The following is a 21512-nucleotide window of genomic DNA, read 5'->3' as shown; positions in this document are numbered from 1 at the left end:
CTAACATTTTTCAATTTTAAGGATTACTTTAAAGCTAGAGTAATCAAGAGTATGCTACTAGCATAAAAGTGCAGAAATAAATTTAGCACTCTAGGGTCAAATGATTTTTTCTTTTAAAAAAATTATGAATGACACATAACCATAAATATTTATGCACTACTACATGACATTTTGATACATATGTAAGTCCTGTATTCACAAAGTCAAGGTAATTAGCATAGCCATCACCTTAAAGATTTATCATTTCTTTGCCATAAGAACATTCAAAAACCCCTCTTCTAGCTATGTTGAAATGTACGATACATTATTGTTAACTTTCTTTAACCTAGTAGGCAATAGATACCTAGAACTTATTTCTCCTAACTGTAGCTTTGTGCCTATTTAATAATTTCTCACCGTAGTCACTTCTTTCCCTGATTCTCCCCATTTTCTGTTAACTACTATTTTACTCTGTACTTTCATGATAAAAACCTTTTAGATTCTACATATGAGTGATATCTTTCTGTGCCTGGCTTATTTTACTTAATGTGCTCCAAGTTCATCCATGTTGTTGTGAACAACAGGATTTCATTTTTTTTTATACCTGAACAGTATTTCATTGTACATACTTACCATACTTTCTTTATCCGTTTATCCACTGATGGAATTTTAGGTTGATTCCCTATTTTAGCTGTGGGGAATAGTGTTGCAATATATGTAGGAGCGCAGATATCTCTTCAATATACTGATTTCATTTCCTTTGGAAATATAGCCAGTAGTGGTATCATTGGATCATATGGTAGTTCTACTGGTAGCTTATTGTATCCGGAATTGGTTCCTTCCAGTGGGTTCTTGGTCTCACTGACTTCAAGAATGAAGCTGCAGACCCTCACGGTGAGTGTTACAGTTCTTAAAGATGGTGTGCCCGGAGTTTCTTCCTTCAGATGTTCAGATGTGTCCGGGGTTTCTTTCTTCCGGTGGGTTCGTGGTCTTGCTGACTTTAGGAGTCAACCCACAGACGTTCGCAGTGAGTGTTACAGCTCTTAAAAGGTGGCACGTCCACAGTTGTTTGTTCCTCCTTGTGTGTTTGTGGTCTCACTAACTTCAGGAATGAAGCTGCAGATGCTGTGGTGAGTGTTACAACTCATAAAAGTAGTGCAGACCCAAAGAGTGAGCAGCAGCAAGATTTATTGAGAACAGCAAAGAACTAAGCAAAGAACACAGCATGGAAGGGGACCCAAGTGGGTTGCCACTGCTGGCTGGAGTGGTCAGCTTTCATTCCCTTTTTTGGCCCCACCCACATCCTGCTGATTGGTCCATTTTATGGAGCACTAATTGGTCCATTTTACATAGTGCTGATTGGTCCATTTTTACAGAGGGCAGACTGATGCATTTAGAAACTTTTAGCTAGACACAGAGCTGTGGTCGGTACCTTTTCACAGAGCACTGACTGGTGTGTTTTCAAACCTTTAGCTAGACAGAAAAGTTCTCCAAGTCTCCAACCTACCCAGAAGCCCGGCCACCTTCACCTCTCATTATCAGGGAACGTCCATAGTGTTTTTCATAAGAGTTTAACATTTACTAATTTACATTCCCACGAGCAGTGTATGTGTTTGCTTTTCTCCACATTCTTACTGACATTGAGTATCTTTTGATTTTCATGTAACAGTCATTTGTACTTGAGCGAGGTGACATCTCATTAAAGTTTTTATTTGCATTTTTCTAATGATTAGTGATATTGAGCATTTTTTTCATATTTGTTGGCCATTTGAATGTCTTGAAATATGTCTATTCAGGTTTTTGGCCCATTTTTAAATGAGGTCATTATTTTGTTGTTGTTGTTGAGTTTTTGAGTTTCTTATATATTTGGGATATTAGCCCCTTAGAAGGTATGCAGTTGTCAAATATATTCTTCTATTCTGTAGGTTTGGGGTTGTTTGCTATGCAGAAGCTTTTTAGTTTTTCTAATCCCATTTTGTCTATATTTTCTTTTGTTGCCTATGTACTTCGGTTTCATACAAAAGATGCTTGCCTAGATCAATGTTATGGAAATTTCCCCCCATATTTCCTTCTAGTAGTTTTGTAGTTCTGAGTCCTAAGTTTAAGGCTTTTATCCATTTTGAATTACTTCTATATGATAGGAGATAAGGTTCTAATTCATTCTTAATATGATTTGGCTCTGTGTCAGCACCCAAACCACATCTCAAGTTGTAATCCCCATATGTAAAGGGAGGGACCTGGTAGGAGGAGATTGGATCATGGGGGCAGCTTCCTCCATGCTGTTCTCGTGATAATACTTGAGTTCTCACGAGATCTGATGTTTTAAAAGTGTCTGGCAGTTCGCCCCTCACTCTCTCTCTCCTGCCTTGTGAAGGAGGTGCCTGCTTTTCCTTCATGTTCTGCTGTGATTATAAGTTTACTGAGGCCTCTCCAGCTCTGCAGAACTGTGAGTCAATTAAACGTCGTTTTATTTGTTTTTTTTTTTTTAAATAAATTATCCAGTCTCAGGTAGTTCATTATAGCAGTGTGGAAATGGACTAATACAATTCTTCTGTGTATGTATATCCAGTTTTCCTAACACCATTTATTGAAGGTGTTGTCTTTTCCTCATTGCGTGTCCTTGACACCTTTGCCAATATCATTTGGCTGTAGATGTGTGAGTTTATTTCTGGGCTTTCTATACAAAGCTGTAGTGATCAAAATAGCATGTTACTGGCATAAAAATAGACACATAGATCAGTGGTCCAGTGACTTTTGACAAGAGCATAAGGATTATTCAATGGAAAAATAATAGTCTCTTCAACATAAAGGTGCAGGATAAGTGGATATTCACATGTAAAATGACTTTTGACCATTGCCTACACTATATTCAACAATTTTCTTATAAAGGATCTAAGACCTAAGTATAAAAACTAATACTATAAAATTATTTGAAGAAACTATAGGGGTATTACTTCATAACTTTGGATTTGACAGTGGTTTCATAGATAAAATATCAATATCAAAAGCATAAACAACAAAAGAAAAGAAATTATACTTCCTTATAATTAAAAAATATTATAGGACAGTATCAAGAAAGTAAAAAAAAAAATCCTACTCTGTGAGAAAATATTTTCAGTTAATGTATCTGATAAAACTCTAATACCCAAAATACATAAAGAATGCCTATAATTAAAAACAAAAAAGGCAACTCAATTATAAAATGAACAAATAACATGAATAGACATTTATCCAAAGAAGATATAAAAATAGATACCAAGCACATAAAGACATTCAATATTGTTAGCCATCAAGAAAACACAAATAAAAACCACAATGAGATATCATTGCAGTTCTCTGGAGTAACTGTGACACAAAAGACATAAAATAACAAGTACTGGTGAAAATGTGGAGTAATTTGAACAGTCACACATTATTGGTTGATATGTAAAATAGGACAGCCACCATGGCAAACATTTTCACAGTCATCCAAAAAATAAAAAGTAACACACGGGTTATCATTTCTACTCCTAACTTTATAGCCAAAGAGTTGGTAACAAGTGGTCAAACAAAAGCTAGTACACAAATGGTCATAGCAGCACTATTTACATTAACCGAAATGTAAAAATCCTAAAATGTCCATCAGTGGATGAATGGATAAAATACGGAAATCCAGATAATGGAGTATTATTAAGCTATAAAAAGATTGAAATACTGTTACATGATATGGTATTTCAACATGAATGAACCTGGAAAACATCATGTTAAGTGAAAGTCTGACCAAAAAGGTCATTTAGTATATAAGTCCATTTATATGAAATATCCATTATAGTCAAAGCCATGGAGATGGAGGGCAGGTTAGAGGTTACCAGTCGCTGGGGGTAGGGAGACATGGGGAATGATGGATTAAAAGATACAAGTTATCCTTTTGGAATGCCGAAGAATTTCTGGAACTTGATATTAATAATGTTTGCAGAACATCGTTGATATACTAACTGCCACTTAATTATACACTTTAAAATTATTCTAGGGTAAATTTTATGTTACATGATTTTCACTACAATAAAAAATTAAGCAGCTAATACAAAGCTAAATTAATTTGAGATTAATAATTAAATTTTGAGATACCCTGAAAAAGTAAAAATGTATTCCACACTCACATGCTGAGAAGTAAAAGATTTTCTCAATTATATATCAACAGAGGTCTTGCATCTTCAATTCTTATTCATGGGTCAAAAGTCAGTGGCTACACAGAAAGTCACAGTATTTATCTCAAAGAATAGTTCTCCTTTCCAAAGGACATACAGATTTACTTCTCATAAATAGTAGAGAAAAAAAAAAAAAAAAAAAAATTGCTAACAACCAGAATTTCTGTTTTTCTTCACCAAGGAAGAATAAATCCTATAATCCCCCTGAAATATATCATCAAATTCTCAGACCATTAGGCTAAATTTGCAATTACTACAAATGAAGACTCAGCAAAAATAAAGCTGTTGGGCTACTTGGGAATCACTGACCAAACCAAGAGTCCTGTTTCTATTTAAATAGCCTGTGAAGTACACCGCTTAGTCAATGTAGCTTAATGAGATCTGACAGCTGAATCCAACTGGGGATAATGGGGAAACCTGAAGAACTTTTCAAAATATATTTTGAAAAATCAAAAACTTGACTCTCATATAGATATAAAAACGAACATGTCAAAGATGTATTATCTCATTAGTATTATAAATGTTTAGATGGCAGTGCTAGTTCAAAGAACATTTTGTAAAACAGGGTTTTTAACACTGCACTAGTAAAGACATCTTGAAATAAGTTTGCTGAGTTAGAGACCAAACTCATTAATATCTTACAGGGCAATAAACTGTAACCCTTGGGGCCACTTTTTTTCTACTAGACAGAAATCGGTAATATAGGATGTATCTTTGTAGAGTCTAAGCACTTAATTATTATTAAACAGCCAAGTCAAATAGATGGTTGTTATTTAAATAATTAATGTTCAGCTTAAACTGATACATAAGACCCAATATGACATTGAAATGACCCACCTTTTTGCCTTATTTCCTAGTTTAAATTTTTAAATATTATATGATTATATGCACATTGAAAAAAATAAATTAAATGTATAATTGAAGACAGTTGACAAACAGGAAATGATTTGTAACAACCAAAAAATTCATATGCTTTAAAAAATATTGTATATACTATTTGTCTCAAATGTTATATACTTCTTATGTAACAATTACTTCTGTATTTATAAGAAAGCATAAACATTCTATTAGAGAAATTGGAAGGTTTACAAAGAAATCACAGATAACCCTCAAATACGTAGCTAATATGCACAAGGAGGGGAAAAAACTAAACTCACTGGTGATCAAGAAAATGCTTATTTAAAGTATAATCACATACATTTGTTTACTTTTCAAATGAAATTTTTAGTGATAGCTTTCTCATTGTGATAATAGCACTCACAAAGTACTAATGGGAATATAAATTGCTTCAATCTTTCTGGAAACAATTTTATGTGTGTCTTAGCAGCTTTAAAAACTTTCAAAGACTACTGTGTAACAGATTTATTTCTGGAAATATGTCCTAAAATATAGTGAATAATTTAGTATTAATTCTAAGAGTCAAACTCTGAAAATAACATACAATTAGGTAAATGTGATGTAATGTTAGTGCTTTCATTAAAAATAAAATGATCAAATAATTTTTAATTGTGTGAGAAAATGATCATGGTAAGTTAAAAAGAAATTCCATAATATCTGGCATGTTGTTAGATATAAACTACTGCTGTCATTTAAACTCGGGCACAACCTCAGAACCTCTTTAGAAAAGAGCTGTCAAACAGCTGGAGTTTTGTGAGAAGGGAACTTCTTTGTCCCAGCTGAGTTATCCATGTCATTTTAAATATACTCTGCACATACTGACTAATTAGAATTGTAATTGGAGGTCAGAGAATGAATGGTGAGTTCCTTTGTAACTATGCTAGTTGGACAAGGCTTAATGAAAGGTGATTTTTAAACTAGGTCTTAGCCAGATTTCTAAAATGTTAAATGGAAATACGATTAGAACAATATGCTATAGACAAGGCAACTTCAAGGAATTAGCAGGGCACTTCGGTATCCCATAGATAGAATACCATGCAAGAAAGCAAAGGATTCATTATAGAAAACCAGAACACTTATGCATAAGCTTTAATATGGGAAGCCAATTTGAGGACTGTAGAGAAAAATAACAACAAAATAAATTGACTGCATTAGCATAAAGCCAAGCCGCAAATGCTAAATAGATAGTCCCTATTAGTAATAATTTATCCTGAAAATAAATCTTTCTTTTAGATAAAATAAACATACATTATTAGGTAAAACCAAAAACATATGTGTTTCCTACAGTGAATGTTGTATTCTAATTTTAAGATGTCTCCATTTTTACAAAAATTGTCAGCAATGGTAGGAATTTCGTATGTATCTAATACAAACCACTGCAGGTTGCAGTTTAAGCCTCGCTCCACTCTTTACTGATGTTGATAGAGATTCTGTGAGCTATTTGTTTCTCGTACACTAAAAAATCATATACGTCAAAGTATTAAGTGTAGAGAGATAGAAACTACTTTCCCTGGTTTCTGTAAAACTATCCAGTATTCTTGGGATAGTCAGGGTTTCTTTGTTTCCTCTCTTGTGAATATCAATTTCTCTAGTTCTGTTTTCTTTAATGACAAAAATCATTTCTTTTTACTTTCCACACATGAAAATCAAACACTTTAGGTAGGACCTATTTTTTCAGTAAATGCTGTGAATATATAACATTTTACCTCAATAATTCAACGATACTCTTCTCTCTACGGTTCCTCAGAGGTGGTAGAATACTAAGAAGCTTCAGATTTCTGTATCCAGTTCGAAAGGCTCAGGAGTTAGGCTGAGTGCATCAAAAAGAAAGAGTAACTCTCCAATAATCCCTTGTTCTTAGAATATCCCATTCCAATATAAGGAGGAAATAAGTCCCAAACAAACAGGTTGCTCCTCCCTTAAGAAATTGGGATTGTTTTTAATTTTGGAGGTTACAAGACTAAAACTAAGCTCTGAAGCCTCCAAAAGAATGAATGAAATGACACATATATTTTATGTGGAAAAGCTGGAGATTTATTAGATTTTTAATAAAAAGCCTAGAAGGATCATGACCAAGGAACTGAATGAAACTAGGAAAAGTCGAGATTTAATAAGGCTGAATCTTAGCCTTATTAAAGGCAAAAATCAACCCTTAAAAGAATCAATGTAATAAGTCTCTAACTCTATCTGTCCAATATAAAAGAGGGAAAATTTGATGGAAGATATAATCTGGAGGCACCTTTCATAGACTTTTATAGAAAATGCCCAACATAGAATAAAATAATGCTAGACATACAAAGTGGCAGGAATACGTGATCAAAAATCAATAGAAAAGCAGATAACAGGAAAAAAAATACAGGTGATCTCAGCATTAAACATACATGATCTTTAATGAATATTCTATTAGTTATTATAGTAAAGATGTTCACAACAATTTCAACAGTAACTTGGGACCAAATATGAACTCTAGTATTAAAAACAATTCCAAATTAAGGAAAACACATTGATTGGTTTGAGCAGCAAGATGCAGAAAATAACAGTATCAATCTATAGATGAGGCAAAGTGAAATAAAAAGTAAGAAGATAGGCTTAAACTTAATATCAAAACTATTAAATGTAAATTGAATTAAAGCTCCAGTTAGAAGACAAAGATTATCTGTATGAATAAAGGGAAACCCACCTACGTACAGAATAAAAAGTTTAAATCTAAAGACATGGATAATTTGAAAACAAAAAAGATAAACTAGATATATGTGTGCATCCACCAAATGTAGATTAGTATAGCTATATTAAAATCAGACGAGTCTACTTTTGGTGTGTTTGTGTGAGATAACGTCTCGCTCTGTCACCCAGGCTGGAATTCAGTGGCATGGCCAGAGCTGACTGCAGCCTCAACCTCCTGGGCTCAAGTCATCCTCCCACATCAACCTCCTGAGTAGCTGAGATCAAGAGATGTGTACCACAACCCCTGGCTAATTTTTTAAATTTTTTGTAGAGGTGGGGTCCCACTGTATTGCCTAGGCTGGTCTCAAAATCTTAGGCCCAAGCCATCTGCCTGCCTTGGCATCCAAAGTGCTTGGATTGCAGGCAATGGCCACCAGGCTCAGCAGATGAGTCTAGTTTAACACAAAATAATGTCAGTAGAAATATGGAGAGAAATCTTATTGATACAATGGCCAATTCACAAGAAAGATTAAGAAATCTTAAATTTACATATGTCTGATAACACTTTATACAAAACAAAAGTTGAAAGAAAAGAAAGGAAATATCCAATAAGCAACAAAATAAGTTTTAAAGAAGAACGCATTTTACAGAAGTTTCTTAGGTCAATTGGAATTTTTTAAATATAAACTAGTTTAATTCAGAGTCTGCCACTTGCTTTGTATAGTAATGGTGTACATTGGTTGATGGCATTGCCTGTGGCTGCTGTTGTGCCGTTGCAGTAGAGTAGTTATGATAGAGACCATATGGCCCAGAAATTCTAAAGTATTTATTATCTGGCCTTCTGCAGAAAAAGCTTGCAGACTTGAGTTAGTTCATTGTATCTCTGCAATGTTTAAAATCTTGAATTTGAGAATTATAACATGGTTATGTAAGACAATATTGTAGTCTTTTTTGTAATAACCCACAAGGGTTTAACATGAAGGAACATTGTACACTCCACGTACTCTCAAATGGCTCATGAAAAGTAATTTTTATTTATATATGTGAAAAGAGTGTTGAGAAATTAGAAGGTAAGAATCGAGAGCACATATGGATAATGACATTTTTCTAAGTAGGAAATGATTATTTGTTGAACAAGAAACACTGGATATTCTCATCTCTTGAATTCTCATACAGAGGACTTGTAATATGTTGAGAAAGTTGCAACAGAGAAAAGTGAATGCAGAGTTTTAGAAAAGGGCTCAGAATTAATTGAGCAGAATGGGAATCATTTCCAGCAATTCTCGGCCGTGGGAAAAGGTGTAAAGAAATATGACCTAGATAGTCATTTAAGATTGGTATTTTTTAATCTATATGGACAAGCGGAGAAGGAGAAAGCTGGTTAAAAGTATTTGAGGCCGGGCGTGGTGGCTCACGCCTGTAATGCCAGCACTTTGGGAGGCCGAGGAGGCAAATCATAAGGTTGGGAGATGGAGACCATCCTGGCTAACACAGTGAAACCCCGTCTCTACTAAAATAAATACAAAAAAATTAGCCGGGCGTGGTGGCGGGCACCTGTAGTCCCAGCTACTCGGGAGGCTGAGGCAGGAGAATGGCTGGAACCCGGGAGGCGGAGCTTGCAGTGATCCGAGATGGCGCCACTGCACTCCAGCCTGGGCGGCAGAGCCAGACTCCATCTCAAAAAAAAAAAAAAAGGTATTTTAAAGAGAGTGATTATAATGATTAACTAGAAAAACAAATATTGAAAAGAAAGGAAATGTAGAGCCAGAAGAGATGATAGATGGGGAAAGAGGATGAAAGGATTGGAAGACCTAATATTTAAAATATTGCAGTAGGAGCACTTGAGGAAGTGAAATGGAAGGACCAGGCAACTAGAGAACAGAATACTGAATACAGAATACAGAGACTTCAATTTGTGATTGTGAAGACGGTCTCCTTTCTTATTTTAGCATGTGACCATAGAAGTTGGCTGAGGAAGAGTTGAGTAAACATAATTTTAGGTGCGAGGTAAAATAAATGAAACACTAGGTGTTGAAAACACCAAGGATGGGGTGCTGAGGAAGAGAGTGAGCTGGGTTATGAAATATTCATAGGAATGTGTGTTTGTGCAAAGGAGGCACAGTAGGAGGGATGAAGAGATAGCTATTGCCATAAATGAGGTTAGGAAGACGATGGAATAAATTGATGATATGATTTTTTTTTTTTTTGAAAGAAAGGAAGTTTTAGCAGACAAAGAAATGATAATGTGAGTGTGGAGTGAAGATATATAATCTACCCCTGACTGAGAAACAAATGTTTCTGATAATTAATAGCCTTTAGGGAGGGATACAGGCGGATCAGTACTCTTAAGGATTAGTCTATTAAGGCAAAGAAGAAAGCAATATTCTGAATAATGTTTAGGTCATAAAAAGTTTTCTTTTATTTTTTGCATAGTAGATATGCAGTCAACTTTTATTAAATTCCTTGTTTTGATAGTATGAAGAATACAGAAAGACTAAGTTTATTTCTTTTAACTAGAGCCAACATGGTTTGATCACTGGTTGGATATAAACTAAGCTGAAATCATTTGGTTAAATCAGTGCTGTAGAAGGAGGTTGGTATTGTTCATTTAAATGCAAAATGGAGTGTAGGAAAAATTAGAAAAATAATTATTGTTTGAGGCACATTGAGTTTTAGATACCAAAAGCAGTATGGTTCTGTGACAAATTTATGTCTCCAAGACATCCAGATATAAGTGTACTTATATGTATTATAATAAGATATAATATCACAGGCCCACATCAATCCTGTGTTTTGGATTGACACAAGTATTCCTTGTTGTTCTCTCAAATTAAATGTTTTAAATTCAGAAGCAATTACTTTTTGATGTATATTTGTATTAAGAGAATTTGACATGGTCATCTTATTTCTGTTTACATAGCATGTAAGTTCTTAGTTTAGATTTTATGGATCACTAGATGGTCTATAAATTTGAGACCCCAAGCCCTTTAAAATTGCATGCAAAATGTGCATGTATATTCAATTTGAATTTTTGGATGATGATACTTTTCATCTGATTCTCAAAGATCTATGATATAAAAAAGTTAAGAATCACTACCTTAGTGGATACAAATATTGCTTAAAATTAGAATGACATGGAAAATTGAGGATGGTAGTGGAAAATGGAACTAATAGTTATAGTTTTCACTTTAGCTTTTTAAAATATGTATGAAACACCTTGACCTAATGCCTAGCACATGATCATGAAACAAATACTTACTAATATTATGTAAACTTATTATTTCATTTAATTAAAATAACTAATGAGGTGTGTATTTCATGCCAGTTATACAGAATAGAAACTAAGTCTCATGTGTGGTCTACTTTAAATGAGTATATTGAATTCATTCATTTTTTTAAAATTCTACAGCTAGTGATCAATCTCAAGAATGTGGCAAACATTTTTGTTCCATTATGGTAATGCAAATTACCTAAGGTCTCAAATTTTATAGTTGTGATGAAGTATATAGATTAGCAGGGAAAACATTTTTCTCCAATCTCAAATGCCATTAACCTCATTTCAGGATGGATATGGTTATCAAATTAGAAAAAACACTTTTATTCACCAGGTTGTTTGATGACCCTCTTGTGTCATATGTACTTTCTCACTCTGTCTTGTTTTCAGTTCTTCCCTAGTATATAAGATAGTAGGCCAGTAAAACCACCTTTTATATAAGTTCATTAAAAAAAAAAAAACAACTATAGTTTAAAAGCACTGAAGAAAGGGTCAAGCTAATAGCAACAAAAGTATAAGAACGTAACTTCCTTGTTTGAAAGATGTTCAAAGTCAATTTTCCAAAAATTACTTTTCTCACAAGATAACCCATAGTAATACTAATCATTAGTACTGCCATTTCTTAGTATTTAGAAAGATAGTATATAAAATCTAAGTGCCATTAACACATCATCAGAGATTTCAGATTTAAGGGCTTAGGAACAATACCACTAAAACAAAGTCAAAGCAGTATCTTCCTTGAGTCGTATTTTATATGGATATAAGATTAATTATAAAATTGCATTTAACCAGGTCCCTTAAAAATTTATTAATAGCAATATTTCTTCCTTTTAAAGAGTAGAATTTAGGAGTATTAGATAAAGGATTAAAAGCCTGCCTGGAGGTTATAAACACTTAATCATTCTGATTCTCTCTTACTCTGCTGTAATATATATTACATTAACTAAATTTATATTACTACTTGTATTTGAAAGTGTGAAATACTCAATATTATATTTTTCTCCTCTGTCATGTCAGAATGCACAGACCCTTTATATTTATATGAATTCAAAATAGAACAATCCTAGTTATCATCCATACTGTTATGTCAATATAATTGACAGTGATGGAAGATTGTGTATATAGTCTTCTGCCTATATTATAAAAATATATTTGACAATTTTTCCTCCTAATTCAAATTTAATCCCATTTGAACAAAATCCGAAATTGTATGACTCAGAAAGAAATCTGTATTTGACATCTACCATTCAAAAAGACAGTGACGAAATGAAAATGAATCTAGCAAAGCCCCTAAGCTGAGTAACTTTTCTGTTTGGACCTGTCATCTCTAGGCCAAGATCAAGATATTAGTGAACAATAAGTTAAAGGATAAGTTTTCACAGGGGCCGGTTGTTAGTTTTCTCTAAGGACTAAATTCAGAAAAAAAAAAAAAAAAAAAAAAATGGAGCATGAAGCATGAGGATCCAGATAGTAAATAACAGAGTATTTTCTGAAAAATCAGTTATTTTAATATCTACATGATTGTTATTGAGACCGTGAATCTACTTTTTAGATGCCGGAACTGGCTTTCATGTATAGTCTATTTGAGATAATACACATGACTTTAACCTACCCAAAGCTGTGCAGTGAAAGAAGCTATATCCATCATTCTGGTATGTTAACATAGGTTACAGCCGTGGATTCTTCACTTTTTTGTTGTCACTAATAAAGTATATCCACAAATTATTTTTATTGTGGAGAGAGAATAGATATTTATGGAGTCAACCACTCCAAACTGCTGCCACTGTATGCTGGTTATCTTTATTAGAAGTTGGTTAGAAAAAAAGTGTAATCTAGGGAAAAAAAGTAGTGTCCTCTAAACAGTTCAAAATGTGCATGCCCGTTGTTGTGATAACACGTAATTCAGTATATTTTAGCTTTTGAATAGCTGGCTATCGCTATCTGTAGTTGCATTGTTTTAATGCAGCATATATGAACAATAAATCACTTAATATTTGGCAAAGTTTGTAAATGCTGTGTTTTATGGATTTTTATCTAAATTCTCAAAGAAGACCAAAGGTTAACACTTCTTTTTCCCTTTCCCCGCTTGCTCCTCAGGGACATATTGAGGTTCTTAATCAAGTGTTAGCACATAGCTTTTATCTCAGGCTCTGATTTCTAGGGAATTCACCCTAAGATGGTAATTAAGATTAAATTATATAGCAAGAGAAGCGGCACAGTATCTTCCTATTACATTATTTTATTTTGCAGAGAATTTTCCCCATTAAATGCCTAGACTGGTAACAAGGACCATTTCTTTAACACATAAATTTATTCGGAGAGATACATGGCCTTGTAGGCATTTGTAAAAGCAATTCCCATGCATTCTGTGGGCTGACCATTTCAAACTACCTTGTAGATTATTAAACATATTTCTCATGTTTCTATGCATGTTTTGAGTACATGACAAACAAATACAAAGTCCAATATAGAGGTAGATCACAGAGGAATACCAGCCTCTTTTTATGAGGTCTGAATGAAGTGCTGCTACCATTATTAACCTAAGTGTTTGGTATAATACTTAGAAGCATACTCAGTTAGATACTGGAAAGATTATATCAAATCAGTGACAATTTCATTGGCAGAATAGATACAGCTAGTTAAATAGCAATATAGAAAATATATAAGCCTATAAGATGTTATATTTCATAATCTTTTATCTTCTTTTAATACTTTTTTTCAATGTGAAATGAGTTTCACTGTAACTTTGAGTAGTTTGGGCAGGATAATCTTACAAACTCATCGTCTCACAACATGGTTTCTCTGCATACTTTTTCCATGGAGGTCACTTTGCTTGCTGTAATTTGACTAAATTATTTGGATGGCTCAGTAAGAAGAAGCAGATCACATGGATGCTGTGACTATACATGGTTTTAAAATAAATGAAAATAATAAATGTTATATAATACACAGACATATAGGAGAAAAAGGCACACAAATTTATTTATGTGCACATGGACATAGAGGTCTCACAAATATGACACTCAAAGAGGGGCCAGATGGTTGAAGCTTAAATACCTTATGAGGCGGGGGCAGTGTGGGACTGTAGGCAATTTTATGAGGGTTATAAGTAATTATAAGAGAGAATGAATGAGCTAGCAAAACCAGACAATCGTTTGTAAATGATTATTTTTGGAAACTCAGTGGGACTGAAAAGTTATGGAAAGGATGAAGGTTGGAATTGCCCTGTGATCAAAGGTAGTCTTATTAGGCAGATGAATTATCATAGGTAATGTCCTCATGCTGCCCTCAGAAGAGTAGATAAAAGGCCGGGTGCAGTGGCTCAAGCCTGTAATCACAGCACTTTGGGAGGCCAAGACGGGCGGATCACGAGGTTAGGAGATCGAGACCATCCTGGCTAACACGGTGAAACCCCGTCTCTACTAAAAAATACAAAAAAATTAGCCGGGCGAGGTGGCGGGCGCCTGTAGTCCCAGCTACTCAGGAGGCTGAGGCAGGAGAATGGCGTGAACCCGGGAGGCGGAGCTTGCAGTGAGCTGAGATCCGGCCACAGCACTGCAGCCTGGGCGGCAGAGCGAGACTCCGTCTCAAAAAAAAAAAAAAAAAAAAAAAAGAAGAGTAGATAAAAATTCTGTCTGGGCATGGTGATGACTTCTAGTCTCTCTCTCTCTCTCTCTCTCTCTCTCTCTCTCTCTCTCTCCCTCTCCCTCTCCCTCTCCCTCTCCCTCTCCCTCTCCTCTCCCTCTCTCTCTCTCTCTCTCTCTTCTCTCTCTCTCTCTCTTTTTTTCTCTCTCTTTCTCTGGTGGTTAATCTTTCCTAGTTATTTGCTTACATTCCTAAAGAGGGAAGTTTAAGACAATTGCCTTTACTTGGGAAAGAGGTTTCCTTCCTCAGATAAGGAGATTCCAGAGAATTCCTCCCTGCATTTGGGGTTCTAAGTGGTGAAGAAACAAGAGAAAATTAGGAAGTTAGACAGTTTCTACATCTTTCCAATTTATTTTAATTTGAGGTGCTCAACATGCCAGAATACCATACTTCAAGGTATCATTCTATATACCCCAGTACTTGGATTGCTTTTTTCTTACCACTAGCTTACTAGCAATTTAATGACTTTTCCTTCATTGGCTTTGCATTTGTTCATGTATTAATTGATTATAATAAAAAGATCACCTTTGAGTCAAATTGAAAAGACAGATATGTAAAGAAATAATACAGAATGATGTATGTGTTAGGAGCACTATTGGTCTAGAAATAGCAGAAATGAGGAAGTGACTATTTCTCAGTAGAGTTGTAAAAATATAATTTTAACTGGCATTTGAAGTTCACCAGATAAAGAGGAAGGCATATTATGTAAAGGGGACAGGATTGCAAAAGTTGAAACTTATGAAAGAACATGACCCAATTATCAATCTCTTTATGGTTGAACATCATTGAACTTTACAAGGATAGAAGTGAAAAAAAGATAGAAGATAGTAATGGGGACATAGACAGGTGTTATAGTGAAGAAGTCAGTTGTGTCATTCTGGAAAATTTAGACTCTATTTAATATGTGAGAGGAAACCAGAAATAGTTCTGTTACTGCTGGAGGGTGTCCAGATTCTTGGCATGTTGAACAAAGAATTGCACGAAATGCCCAAAAAAACGAAGAAGGAATGAAGAGGTATGTTGAAAATGAAAGTACACTCCACAGTGTGGGAGCGGGTCCAAGCCTAGGGGCCCAAGGGCCCTGTTATATAATTTATGGGGGTTTAAACATCCTCTAGAGGTTCCCGTTGGTTACTTGGTGTATACCCTGTGTAAATGAAGAAGATGAAGTAAAGTTTCAAAGTCATTTACTCGGTGTCCACCCTATGGAGAGGATATTTCCTGTCGTAGCTGAAGTGGGAATTGGCCTTCTGTTCCCTGCCTCCAGACCCTATTTTCCTGCCACTGTTAAACAGAAGGCAGAGTGGTGGCATAGAATTAAATGATCAAATTTGAATTTTTAGAATAATAGCCTCAGAGACAGTATAAAATACTAATTAGAAAGAAAAGAGAGTATAATAAGGAAATAGTTCAGGGTATTTTAGAACACTCCAGGTGAGAAGTGAGCCCCTGAACCAAGCCAGTGGGTGTAGAAAACATGGAGAGAACAGAGTGACAGAAAAGATGTAGAATTATTAACAGTTGATGTACTACTTGTTGTTGAAGCCATGGGAGAGCATTATAAATCAAGGGCTACGTAGATTTTTCTTTGCAGAGCACATGGCACAGGACATAAATTAACAATCACTTTAGTCATGCAGTGAAACCCTGCTATTGAATATCTGCTCTGTTTCAGTCACTTATGCGAAGCAATGAGAATGCAAAAATGAATGCATAAGACTTCTAAGAAGCTGTGACATGATGATTCGATGGAATCATTTAATCAGTTTCAATTGAGGCTCAAGTAAATACACACCACATTCCAAAGTAAGATGTGAAACTGTCACGTAGGACTTGCAAAAGAAACATGAGAAACTAATTTCTACTACCTTCAATGCCCACCCAGACTAGGGATACACACGTAAAGGAATTTTACAGAATTTTTAGAGAGATAATTTCACATATGTGTCCCCTGCTGTCCCCCAAGGAAGAAGCATGCCCACCTCTAGCACAGGAAAAGCATCAATAGTTTTAGTTGGAGAAGGTAATATATGTCCCCTAGGACTTGGGAGGCATAGTGGACCAGTGTTTGACTCAGCCTGAGAGATTTAAAAGGTTTTGACACATTGGTCTGGCTTTCATTCAAAGAGTTTAGCAGACAGAAGATATTGTGTTTACCCTGGATCTGTCTTCCATTTAAGTGGGCTGCCATTAGGGGTAAAGAGACTCCTACATGGGTGGGCCCTTAGATTCCAAGAGGTATGAAAACAGCCTTCAGCCACCAGCAGCAATAGGAAGATTCTATTGCACAAAGGATCCTGCAGGGTAGGGATCTCCAGCAGTTAGCTATTGTTATCAGTGAATCAAGAGAAGCAACATTCCAGGAAAGAAGAAACAGTTGCCTGTAAACATCTGCAGGCTGGTGTAGTGCTAACACTAGCTCAGGACAATATTAGTGGGGTAAGAATACTCCCTTTCCTTTTATGTTTCCCCTGAACTCTGACACATCTGATATGGCAGAGAAGAAAAAAGGAAGAGTAGAGCTGCTGAGTGATCAGAGAGAAAGGTAATTATGCCTCCCTCTGACACATGAAGACAGCTAATGTCAGCAGCCCCCAGCCAAGGGAAAGAAGGGGTTATCTGAAGCTTTTGGATTGTACATTAAATACATGAATTATTACAAAGAGAACTTTCCATTTTCTGAAAATATGCTGAAAACTCATTGGGTTTTGATCAGGCTTTATCAAAAGGGATAGGGAAGAAGTCATCCGACTGAGAGAATAGGCAATGGAGGAATTCCAACTTGAAGTCTCATTTAGGCTCATGGGTTTACATTTGGTTTCCATACTGATTAGAAAACTTGCAGTTTGATGTTGGTTACTTAACCAAAATTGGACTGAGTCAGGAGACCTAGCTTTCAGCTCTGACCTGTATAACTACGAGCATATGTTTTCAACACCCTATGTTCTGTGTTCCTACCTGTATATTAAAGATTCAACTCACTGATCTGTGATATCTGATATTAAATTCTAAAATTCTGAATATTGAATGAATAATATTTCTTGGGTATATTTCACTGTTTAAAAGATCATGAATGACCAAACCTAAGATAGGAATTGAGTTTCCCAAAAGTCTATGGAACAAATGAATGTAGGGCCACAATTTTTACTTTATATAATGCTTAAACTAGAGTATTATAATTATAATTATCACTTTTATTATGAGATCTACATTATGGTTTTAATAATTTTGATAGTAGTGATTTCTTATTTCAATGCCTAAGAAGCATGAATACAAAATTATAAGCAGTACATTTTCTGAAAAAAATGTATAGAGAAAGGGCATATTTGAGGTTGTCTAAATAAGTGTTTAGGGAGCCTCCAAATGAACATCACTTACCATAACCTTGTATCTGGAATACATTTTGAAGGAGATTATTATATATAATAACATGGTTAGGAAACTAAGTGAAGACTATATTAAATTCTTGTAGCACTAGAAAAAAAAAATATATAGTGTTAGTACACAGAGGTTTTCATTCTTTATAACCTAAACTGGTGTTCTGAAATCCAGTGCTATTGGATTTGTCAAATGTTTCTTGTTAAAAACCCTATCTGAGTTTAAAACCAACCACTTGTACACAGCTTAGTAAGATGAAATATTTATGGACCAACTGTCTCCTTAATAACTGCAGAGTTAATCACAAACCTTAAGAGTACTGACCAGCGCCTGTAGTCCCAGCTACTCGGGAGGCTGAGGCAGGAGAATGGCGTAAACCCGGGAGGCGGAGCTTGCAGTGAGCTGAGATCAGGCCACTGTACTCCAGCCCGGGCGACAGAGCGAGACTCCGTCTCAAAAAAAAAAAAAAAAAAAAAAAGAGTGCTAAAAGATTGTCAGATGTTGGATTCTCTTGAAATTTCTAGTGAACTCCACAAATGAGGTCAGAATATGCCTTCTATTATGTTCAATACTTGATTTTCTTCTGTCAAATTTTGGAATACAATTTACTTCATTACTGTTTGAAACAGCAAAAACAACAGCAATAGCATAAGAAATAGTGTACTCAAAACTCTAGTTTAACATATGCAAATAAAACTTGAAGAAAACAAGTGAATATTAAAGTATTAGAATACATGTAAGAGGGGATTTGAAAAAAAAAAAAATACCCTGAGGAATTTTACACTGAAGCCTATTTCTAAGAAATGCCGTCAGGAGGGAGGAAGACCATTTTCTGAATGTTTGCTTGTTGGAAATGTGCAATTATGTTTGCTAAAAATAGTTCAAATTTACTTGTAAAACAACATAAGCTTTTTTACCTCTTTCAGACTTCTAAGATACTAGGGTGATGAAGTCTCTATGATTTTGAGCTGAGATGAAATATAACATATTTTGTTATGCATCTCTCGAGAGGCTATTACGATGTCCATTAGTTTTTACACTTAGTAGCGAGGCTGTATTTGATATTGCCTGTGTTTTCTTCTTGATGAAGGTTGGATATTGAAAGAGTTTACCGATCACAACATAGTAGTAATTTAAATATATGTTATCCCAGACCTTTGGATTTTCTTATTAAAGATTTAAAATACAATATGCAAAAATGTATAAAACTTTAGGGTAGTATAGGAGTGTAGTTAAACATTTTGCTTGATAATAATAAAAACCTCGATTTCAATGTCTCTGTGAGGTTGGGAAATCCACCGGAAGATTGGATGAGCACTACTTTATTTACAATTTTAGGGAGTGTGAGGGCTTGAATTGTTTGTCCATCTAGGGGATATTTGTGTGGGAGAAATGTGTGCCAGAAAACAGTCACTCCAGAAAGAGAGCTTTGCTCATATTTCAAAACTGGAGACATCTTGCTGAACAACAAAGGAAGGAAATATTAAGTCATTTTCAAAGTGCAGTGAAATTTCTTGTAATTAAAATGGCAGCACTGAGCCTAGGACTAAGCTATAAAGAAACCAACATACACAAAAATACGTTCTGTATTATTGTAATTTTAATTATTCTTTTTATCAATATTTTTGTAATCATTTAAAATAAAGGCCTTAATGAATTATTGCCACTGAGGAAAAGCTCTTCATAATGAGACTTAGGTGATCAAAATATTTTACCAGAAAAATTAAGAAATTTTATAAGAAGTTAAGAAATTTTATATAAAATTTCTTAGATTTTATTAAGAAAATTCACTTAATTTGTTTTGCATAAATGTAACTTTGTTTATTTCTAATTGGACATTCACACTGATATATTTGAGTTTATATAGAAACTGAAAATAGTTTTTATCATCTCCGTCTAAGAGTTAACCCAAGTGATTTCTGATATAAAATTTTTTACATAGGACCCTAGGTTACAGTTCAAGATATAACAATTCAAATGTAAAATTTGATTTATATTTTAGTTTTTCTGCCTGACACAGTCAGAACTGAGGTTATAACAAGCTGTTCATCAATATTATGAATTCAGAACAATATTTTCAAGTAAACTTAGGGTCATTCCCTACTAACCTCAGAAAGAGTCAGTGGCTTAAAATTATGACGAACATAATTTATTATACAAACCAGGACATGTTTAAGTTTGAAAGGAGGTACCACACAGCAGTATGCAAGAGCCTCTTCCTGGAGGCTTGCAAGGGATGCTTTTGTGCTTTCACTGACAACTCCAAGTTCAATCATGTCATATTAGTAGCTTGAAATCAGCCAAGGTTGAGTTATTTACACCACAAAAATTTCCAAGTGCTACAAGTCAGGACTTTTGCTTCTGAAGAGCCAGCCACACTTTTACCAAAACACTGGTGGTTATTTAGGACAATAGTGCAATGTGAGACTGTCTCAGGAAAAGTCCATTGTGTAGTCACCCTGTATGGAATTTATATAACCCAACTATCAAAATTTAAGGGTAGACCACAGTGGCTTATGCCTGTAATCCCGGCACTTTGGGAGGCCAAGGTGGGAAGATTGCTTGAGCTCAGGAGTTTGAGACCAGCCTGGGCAACATGGTAAAACACTGTCTCTACAAAAAACACAGAAATTAGCTGGGCATGGTGGCAGGCACCTGTAGTCCCCGCTACTCAGAAGGCTGAGGCAGGAGAATCGCTTGAACCTGGGAGGCAGAGTTTGTAGCGAGCCAAGATCTTGCCATTGAACTCCAGCCTGGTCAACAGAATGAGATTCCAGCTTTAAAAAATTATTTAAGGCATTGGTAAGTGAATAAAAGCATACAATATAGGAAAATTTCCCCAATGGCCCATGGGAATTAGGTCACCACTGTATTTAAGAAACACGTACATGGAAAAGTTTAACTTTGGCTTTTCACGGTCAGATTCTTGGAGAGAGATGTAAAGCTGAGATCGAGGCTTTTAATAGCAATTGTTCAGTTTTTTTCTACAAAGCAAAAATGCCTTCCAGTAGATACGGATCAGGATCTTCACCTGGACAGCTGAGGTTTTAGAAGGGGACAAGGCTGTAGAGGGTTTACAGAGCAAGTCAGGATATAAAAACCCCAGACAAGGAGGTCAATCTGTGTGTTTCATCTCCAGCAGAAAACTAGGAAAAAATTATTTCTGTATATTGGACAAGTATATAGGAAGTTAGAGGAAAAGCTGTCTTGTAAAATGAACAGGAATCTCAGGTTTGTTCCACTACGGAAGTCAAAATTGTAATTCCAGAATGCACCTCCGGTGAAGCAGCTTAAATATCTCCTGTTGGTCAAATGAGACATCTTCTTCAAAACATTTTGTTTTTTCTTGGTATTGTTGGGTATGACACTATCTACAAGTCTTCATGGAGATAACTCTACTATTATATATTAAAGCTCACATTTAACAATTCATATGAACCAATCAAAAACAAAATGATTCTCATCTAAAGTTTTTAGGCTGAATTATA

The 21512-nt window shown here is 35.0% G+C and overlaps 1 protein-coding gene across 4 annotated transcripts in view; it reads left to right on the top strand.

The window, feature by feature from the left end:
• SGCZ (sarcoglycan zeta) overlaps positions 1 to 21512 on the top strand; it is a 1239166-nt gene that overhangs the window by 1024415 nt on the left and 193239 nt on the right. The gene's annotated exons all lie outside the window — the stretch shown is intronic.

The sequence above is a fragment of the Trachypithecus francoisi genome, unplaced genomic scaffold (assembly GCF_009764315.1).
Source record: "Trachypithecus francoisi isolate TF-2019V2 unplaced genomic scaffold, Tfra_2.0 Contig01440, whole genome shotgun sequence".
Taxonomy (NCBI): Eukaryota; Metazoa; Chordata; class Mammalia; order Primates; family Cercopithecidae; genus Trachypithecus; species Trachypithecus francoisi.
Note: the sequence above shows the minus strand (reverse complement) of the source record. Positions and strands in the feature narration are given on the sequence as shown.